Source organism: Triticum dicoccoides, chromosome 6B, assembly GCF_002162155.2.
Source record: "Triticum dicoccoides isolate Atlit2015 ecotype Zavitan chromosome 6B, WEW_v2.0, whole genome shotgun sequence".
Lineage (NCBI taxonomy): Eukaryota > Viridiplantae > Streptophyta > Magnoliopsida > Poales > Poaceae > Triticum > Triticum dicoccoides.
Genome location: NC_041391.1, coordinates 368,028,108 through 368,036,147, shown reverse-complemented (window position 1 = coordinate 368,036,147; position 8,040 = coordinate 368,028,108).

The following is an 8,040-nucleotide window of genomic DNA, read 5'->3' as shown; positions in this document are numbered from 1 at the left end:
AGTCACTGTTCATCCAATCGATTGGCTTCCGTTAGCAGCAGGAGCGAAGGAACCGCTCGATCGGGTTCAGTTATGTCGGTGGGAAATGACACCTATGGGATCACTGGAATCCCTTCTGCGGTTGCGGGGCGTGGAATCGTGAGAAGAGCGGGACTAGGGGATGGCACATGTGGGATTTACCCAGGTTCGGGCCACAAAGATGCGTAAAACCCTACGATCCTGCTTTGGTGGTTGTATTAGTGTTCTTGAGCTCTTGAACTAGCTCTGGGTGCTGCGAGGTTTAAAAGAGCCGAATCCCCTCTCAGTATGCCATGGGCCTCCTTTTATAGGTGAAAGGGGCTGCCACAGTGGCACATAGGAGGTTGAAAGTGCTACAGTGTTGCGAGGTTATCTCTAGTATTACAGGACATGACACATTAAATGCGGAGCTTAGGTGTCCGTCGCTTTATTGGGGGACAGGGGTGAGGCCCATCCCTTCCGTCGTCGCCCCTCCTGGCTTCGACACGCGCCCCGGCCAGCAACGCATGCAGCGCCATGTAGGCAGGCAGACAGCTGAGGTGGCGCGGTGGTGGAGCCTCCACGAAGGTCTGCATGCTGCCACGCAGGTGCCTGCCCAGCTGGTTGGGTCGGTGGCTGCGCATGAACGGCGGTAGGAACTTGGTTGGTGTGGGCCTGGCAGTGGCCTTGCCGGGGCGCTTAGCGATGGTCTTGCCGGGTGCCCCGGCAAGGGTCTTGCCGCTGCGTGCCGGCTTCCCTGACAAGGATCTTGCCGGGGGGGTCCCGTGGGTTTCTTCGGTGGGGACGGTTGCCTTCCTATCCCCATTTGATCTTGATTGCTTTATGTCTTCACAAAGATCTGCATGCCACCACGGAGGTGCCTCCCGAACCCTGTCCCAATGTGACTGCTCAGTGTCGGTGGGCTCGAAGGTGGCTCTCTCAGCGGGTGTAGACGAGCTGCCCCGGCAAGGATCTTGCCGGGGCTGCTGGGGCTGCCCTCGGCAAGGGTCCTTGCCGGGGCAACCTACATTGCCCATTCAACCTTTGTGGTCTTGGTCCTTTGGCTTCCCTCTCTTGCCTTGCTTATGTGCGGTCGTGGCAGGCGGCTCTGACCGCCCGTGCACAAGTAAAGGGGTCAAAAGCTAGGCCCCTACTTTTGTACACCGACAGGAGCCCCGGGCCTGGGTCACACATAGGTGCAACGCGTTGTTGGGCTAGGCCCAGAACGGTGCGCGGGCAGTTGAGGCGGATTTTACCGCGGCCACTGTTCCGCCCGCTGTGCTCCCCCACGACCTGCGTTGAACGCACGACGTGGGGGTCATGCGCGCGCATGACGTGGGCACGCTGGCATCACTTTTTGGTGGACAGTAAAGAGGCGGCTTGCGCGTCTCTTCGAGACCGCAGGGCCACCTCCCACTTACTGCCCTTGCTCGGGAACCTTCATTCCACGCGCCCCATCGCGCCAGCTCCTTGTGCCACGTTCGCTGCATGCAGAGCGAATGACAGGTGCAGGGGTCATGGATAGTCGTGCGCGTGCAGGTTGATTCCCAAGCGCCTTCAATGGAGCATGGAGGGCGGTCGACTGCCCCGCACGCTGTCATCTAAATAAGCCGGATTGGCCGAGAGGGGGCGGTCGAGCCTCGCCCCTGCCCCTTTATAAAGAGGGGCACGGGAGGGATGGTGCCTTCCAACCTTTAGCCGTCTGCCTCTTCCCATCTTTGCTTCCTTTCTTCTTCTGCTATGGCAAGGGGGCGTGGCGATGCTTCATCAGTGGCGGCAAGGGTTTTGGCCAGACAGCGCATCGCTCCTCCCCAAGAACTCGTAGCGGCAGAGCCGGACGCTAGAGGGAGGGGGAGGGGCAAGGCCGAGGCCGTCGTGGAGCCCGGGGGAGAGGAGGACGGGGCGGCAGATCTGCCTCGCCCCCTCCAGCAGCCCTTCCTCCGATGGAGGGCCATGTTGGGGATAATCCCTACGAATTCTTCGTCAGGCTGCGCCATCCGCCACGCCGTCGCCTTCGCCTTCCGACCCCGTTTGTGCGGGAGATGGAACTGGATCTGCCGCAGGCGCTGCGGCTACACATAAGGGGTTGCGGGAACAACGACATGTGGGTCGATGTCGAGTTCCCCGCTCCTCACGTCATGTATCTTCACCGAGGGTGGAAGACCTTCGCTCGCCTTCACAGCTTGACGGACGGGCTCGCTCTCCATTTGAAACTAATGGAGGGCGGCCTTCTCTCCGTTAAGATCTTCGGGTACTTCGGGACCCGCGTGAGGTGCTGCGTAGAGAGCTCCTCTGACAATGAAGAGTTCTCCTCAAGCGAGAGTGGCGAGGAAGACAACGGCAGCGACAACGAGGGCAGCGGGCGGCAGGATGACGGGTCCGACTAGGTGTCGGGCGCCGCACCGAGCGGCACCGGCGACCCCATCATTCGTGTTGCCGTCTCCTTGAACTTCTCAAGGTCGCCTCCTTGGGCGGCTGGCGTAGGGAGGCTGCAGAAGAGGAAGAGGACGGGCGGCGAGGCCGTCAAGTCAGACTACGCGAACACCGACGCCTTCATCGCATGTTGGCGTCCTGCCGCCTCGTCTTCGAGCTCTGCCTCCGGCACCGCCATCACCATCCAGCCCTTGGACGGCCACCGAGATGTTCTCTCGGTGTCTTCTGCCACTCGTAGCTCGCTTAGGCGCCCCTTTTGCCCTTCTGCTTTCTCATTCCATTTCCTGAGGAGACGGACAAGAAAGGGATTACGGGCACCTTATATCTTTTTAGTCTTGTAAGCCTTCGGGCCTTTGCTAGTTTTAGAACTTGTAATCCTCCTTTTTCATGTTTTTCATTTCGTTTGGACTGTACCTGTACGGGATGTTTTTTAATGAAAAAAGGATGTTTGCCGGGGATTTTCGTTCGTGGGAGGAACCCACGACAAGGGGTGAGTCCTTGTCATCCTCAAGATAAATGTTTTTTTCCGGCAACAGGCCTTGCCGTCCTCCCACCTCGCTTGACCTTTCCCATGCTCTTTGCGGAGGCAAGGATGAGGTGGGCTTAGGCCCCTCGTTCCCCTCCTCCGCTGTCGCGGCTACGACCAGATCCAGACCCAGGAAATAATCCTTGGGTGCCGAAAAGGGGGAGCATGGTAGCTCAGAGATAGAACGGGGTTTCACGCATCCCAGTCCATAACGAAACGCAAGATAGGGGATAAAAGACTTATCTGGATTTGCAGCCCCCGGCGATTTTGGATTGCCGCGGAAGGATCCTTGTTCTTGCAGCCCCCGGCAACTCTGGCTTGCCGGGGCCCGGGCGCCAGTCCATCCCTTTTCTTTTAGGGATAGCTCGACAAGAATACTTATGTGCCCTGCAAACCAAGGAAAGACAGAAAAGAACAAAGAGACATGCACTCGACCTCTAAGATAGGGGTTAGCCTCTGCTAAGCACTATCAACCCTAACTGAGGAAGAGACTCAACCTAGCATGCATGCTATAACATAGGGCACCATGGCTTCATTTATTTATGCTCAGGGTCTGCGCTTGGCTTTGTACAAAGGGTTACATGCCTTGCCGGCAAGGCTTGTACAAAGGGGGGGGGCTTGCCGGGAGGCCCGTCAGCCATGCCTTATGGGAAAAACTTGTGAAGATGCTCGATGTTCCATGAGTTGCTCACTGGAATGGCATCTTTGGTCTCCAGCCGGACTACGCCGGGCCTGGTGACTCACGTTACCCGATAAGGGCCTTCCCACTTTGTCGTCAACTTGTTGGAATTCTTGGCCGACTGAATGTGTCAAAGAACAAGGTCACCTTCCTCAAGGCTCCGCGCATGAACCTTGCGGCTACGGTAGCGGTGCAAAGCTTGCTGGTAGCATGCTGCTCTCATAGCCGTCTGGAGACGATCTTCCTCAAGGATTGTTGGGTCATCTTGCCGCAATTGCTCTTGCTCAAGCTCATCATAAGCGAGCACTCGAGGTGACCCGTATATGAGTTCCGTGGGGAGAACTGCCTCTGCCCCATAGACCAAGGCAAAGGGTGTCTGGCCGGTGGCTCGATTTGGCGTCGTTCTGATCGACAAAAGAACCGCCGGCATCTCATCAATCCAGTGCCTTCCACTCTTGCGCAGCCTGTCAAAAGTCTTCGTCCTTAGGCCTCGCAGGACTTCTGCATTCACCCTCTCCGCTTGGCCGTTGCTCCGTGGATGTGCCACGGAAGCAAACCAGACCCTGGTGCCGAGATCCTCAATGTATTGCATGAAGGCGTGGCTCATGAATTGCATGCTGTTGTCAGTGATGATCCTGTTGGGTACCCCAAATCGGCACACTAGTCCCTTGAAAAACTTGTTGGCTGACTGCGCTGTCACCTTCCTCACTGCTTTCACTTCTGGCCACTTTGTGAACTTGTCGATTGTGACGTACAAGTACTCAAAGCCCCCGGCTGCATGGGGAAAGGGCCCAAGATGTCGAGCCCCCAGACCGAGAAGGGCCAGGAGAGTGGGATTGTTTGAAGGGCTTGAGATGGTTGACGAAGCTTCTTCAAATGGAACTGGCATGCTTCACACTTGGTTACTAGTGTCGTCGCATCCTGGAGGGCAGTGGGCCAGAAGAAACCTTGCTGGAAAGCCTTGTCAGCAAGGGCCCTCGACCCTATGTGGGAGCCACATATGCCTCCATGTATCTCCGCCAACAGCTTTAGTCCTTCCTCCCGGGAGATGCACATCAATTTCACCCCGTTTGGCCTTCTTCTGTACAATACGCTATCAACGAATTGGTACAGAGCAGACCGGTGGGCTACTCTTTCTGCCTCTTCCTACTCCTCAGGAAGCTCCCCTTTTTGAAGGAATCGGACGGTGTGCTGTGCCCATGCCGGAGACTGTGGCTCGACAGCAAGGACCCAAGGCATTTCTTCTGCCGCGAGAGCAGCAGCTCTACGGCCATGACCTGAGGTCCTGCCGGAGTCGGTTGCCCTGCGGCAGGATCAGCATCCATGGCAACATCTTCGCTAGCTGCTCCGGGGAGCTCGCTGGGGAAGTACTTGCCGGGGCCTAGCTTCCTCCGCTTGCTCTGCCCGGTCAACGACTCAATGGATGGTTGGGTTAACTGAAGCACAAAAGTACCTGGTTCCACAGGTAGCTTGAGGGCAGCGCGCTTTGACAGGTAGTCGGCGATGTCGTTCTCCCCTCGAGGGACATGTTCCGCTTGTATACCATCAAAGCACTCCTCTAGTTTCCTCACCTCATCCACGTAAGCTTCCATCAATGGGCTTTGATAATCTTTGTTGACCTGCCTGACGACGAGCTGTGAGTTGCCCCTGACGATGAGCTTCTTAACTCCGAGGTCTGCCACGATACTAAGACCGGCAAGCAAACCCTCGTACTCGGCGGTGTTGTTGGTCGACATCTCCCGGGGGAAATGCATCTGGACGACATACTTGAGGTGCTCTCTGGTGGGTGCGACAAGCAGCACACCAGCACCGGTGCCTTACAGCAAGAAGGCACCATCGAAGTACACGATCCAGTTGCAGCTCGCTTCCTTGCCGGGGAGAGTGGTCTCCTGTACCTCTTCGTCGGGCGTCGAGGTCCATTCTGCAACAAATTCCGCCAAGACTCTGCTCTGAATTGTCAAGGTGCTTTCAAACTTCAAACTGAAACTTGACAGTTCGAGGGCCCATTCCACGATCCTCCCCGTTGCATCTGGGTTGTGTAGTATCAGTTGCAATGGGAGGCGGGTGACTACCGTGATCTCATGCTCTTGGAAGTAGTGGCACAGCTTCCTCAAGGCTGTAAGGAGGCTGAAGAGCAGCTTTTGCACACCTGAGTACCTCGACCTAGCCCCCTGCAAGATGGAGCTGACGAAGTACACTGGGTACTGCACCATTTTCTTTTTCTGCGCCTCTTCACCCAGTCGTGTGGGTCCTGTCATGCTGGCACCGGCCCCTGCCGGGGACTCGATCTTGCCGGGATCGAGCCCTGCCGTAGAGGGTTTTGGTTTGCCTTTTGTTGGCTCTACCGCTATTGTTTCCTTCTCGTCAACCTCTCTCTGTGCCACGTGTGCGGCGTTAACCACTTGATTGTTGCTGCTAGGTAAAGCAGCAACAGTTCTTGTGGTTTGGGCGCAACCAGCACTGGGGTAGAAGAGAGGTATTTCTTAAAATCTTGCAGCGCTGCCTCGGCTTCTGGGGTCCACTCCACTGGCCCTGCCTTCTTCAAGATCTTGAAGAAAGGTCGGGCACGCTCCGCGGACTTGGAGATGAACCGGCTCATGGCAGCAACGCAGCCAGTGAGCCGACGCACGTCCTTGATCCGCTTGGGTGCCTCAATCTGCTCGATGGCCTTGATCTTATCCGGGTTTGCTTCAATCCTGTGCTGGGACACAAAGAACCCGAGGAGCTTGCCGGACGGGACACCTAAGACACACTTCTCAGGGTTCAATTTGAGGTTGATCTTGTGTAGGTTCCCGAATGTTTCCTCCAGATCTTGCACAAGCGTTGCTTTGTCCTTGGTTTTGACACTATGTCGTCCATATAAGCTTCCATATTTCTATGTAGCTGGGGTTCAAAACCAACTTGGACTGCTCTTGCAAAGGTCGAGCCAGCACTCTTCAACCCGAAAGGCATTCGTAAAAAGTAGTACGTACCACATGGGGTGATGAATGTTGTCTTTTTCTTGTCTTCTTTCCCCATGAAGATTTGGTGGTATCCCGAGTAGGAGTCAAGGAACGATAACATGTCACATCCAGCCATGGAGTCAACAATTTGGTCGATACACGGTAACGGGAAGGGGTCCTTTGGATAGGCCTTATTGATGTCTGTGTAATCAATACATAGCCTCCACTTCGCATTTGCCTTGCGCACAACTACCGGATTGGCCAACCATGTCGGATAGAGTACTCCCCTCACCAAGCCTGCCGCTTCTAGCTTTCTGATTTCCTCCGTGATGAACTCTTGTCTTTCCAGAGCTTGCTTCCTAACCTTCTGTTTGACGGGCCATGCATGAGGACAGACAGCAAGGTGGTGCTCAATCACCTCCCTGGGAATGCCGGGGATGTCGGAGGCTTGCCATGCAAACACATCGACATTCGCCCGCAGGAAGGTGACGAGCTTGCTTTCCTATTTGCCGTCAAGGGTGGAGCTTATGGTGAATGCTCCCCCTGTGCCATCCTCCTTGATGGACACCTTCTTAGTCTCTTGTGGTGCAGCCCTAGACTTCTTGCTCTTGCCGGCAAAACTCTCTGGCACGTTCTCAATGGAAGCGCGACACCCCGAAGAGGTGCACTTGCCGGAGTGGGTGCGAGGGATCTTGCCGGTCTTCTTCTCCTCTGGGGTTCCGTCGGCAGGAGGGGGTGCCTTAGCGGCAGCTGCTGCAACTGCTTCCCGGTAGAGTTGGTCGGCGCAGATCAGCGCATCTTTCTTGTCGGAGGGGACGGTGATGATGTTCATCGGCCCGGGCATCTTCAGCATGTTATAGGCATAGTGTGAAGCCGCCATGAACTTGGCTAGCGCCAGGCGGCCGAGGATCCTGTTGTAAGGCAAGAGGATCTCGGCCACGTCGAAGACAATCCTCTCCGTCTTGTCACTACAAAAAAAACACATCCGTGACATTTTGGGCCGAACGAAAAAAAATTCTGCCATACATATGACACTTCTATGACGATAATTGTGACAAAACCCGGTATCATCATACATGTGGTGGGCTCCTACTTCTATGACAAAAAATCATGACAGAAAGTGGGCTTTTCGTCCTGGGTGGGCCGGAGACGTAGCTGCATGACATTCTTTGGGCCGTCCATGCCGGAAAAAACCGTGGTAGAAGCGAGGGGGAGGAAAATTTCGGGGAGTAGCCGGTTACGGTGGGAGGTCGGGGGCCGAGCGATGCGCGTTTCTCTCGTACACGTACGCGCGTGTGTGCGAGGCATTGGCTCTAACTGAACCCGAGCGATTGCACTGCAGGCTACGCGTTACTGAACCCGGGCGATCGATCGATGGTTGTTAACTGAACCCAATGGAGCGATTCCTTCACTACTGCTGCTAACTGAAGCCATCGATTGGATGAACAGTGAGCGTTGCGGGG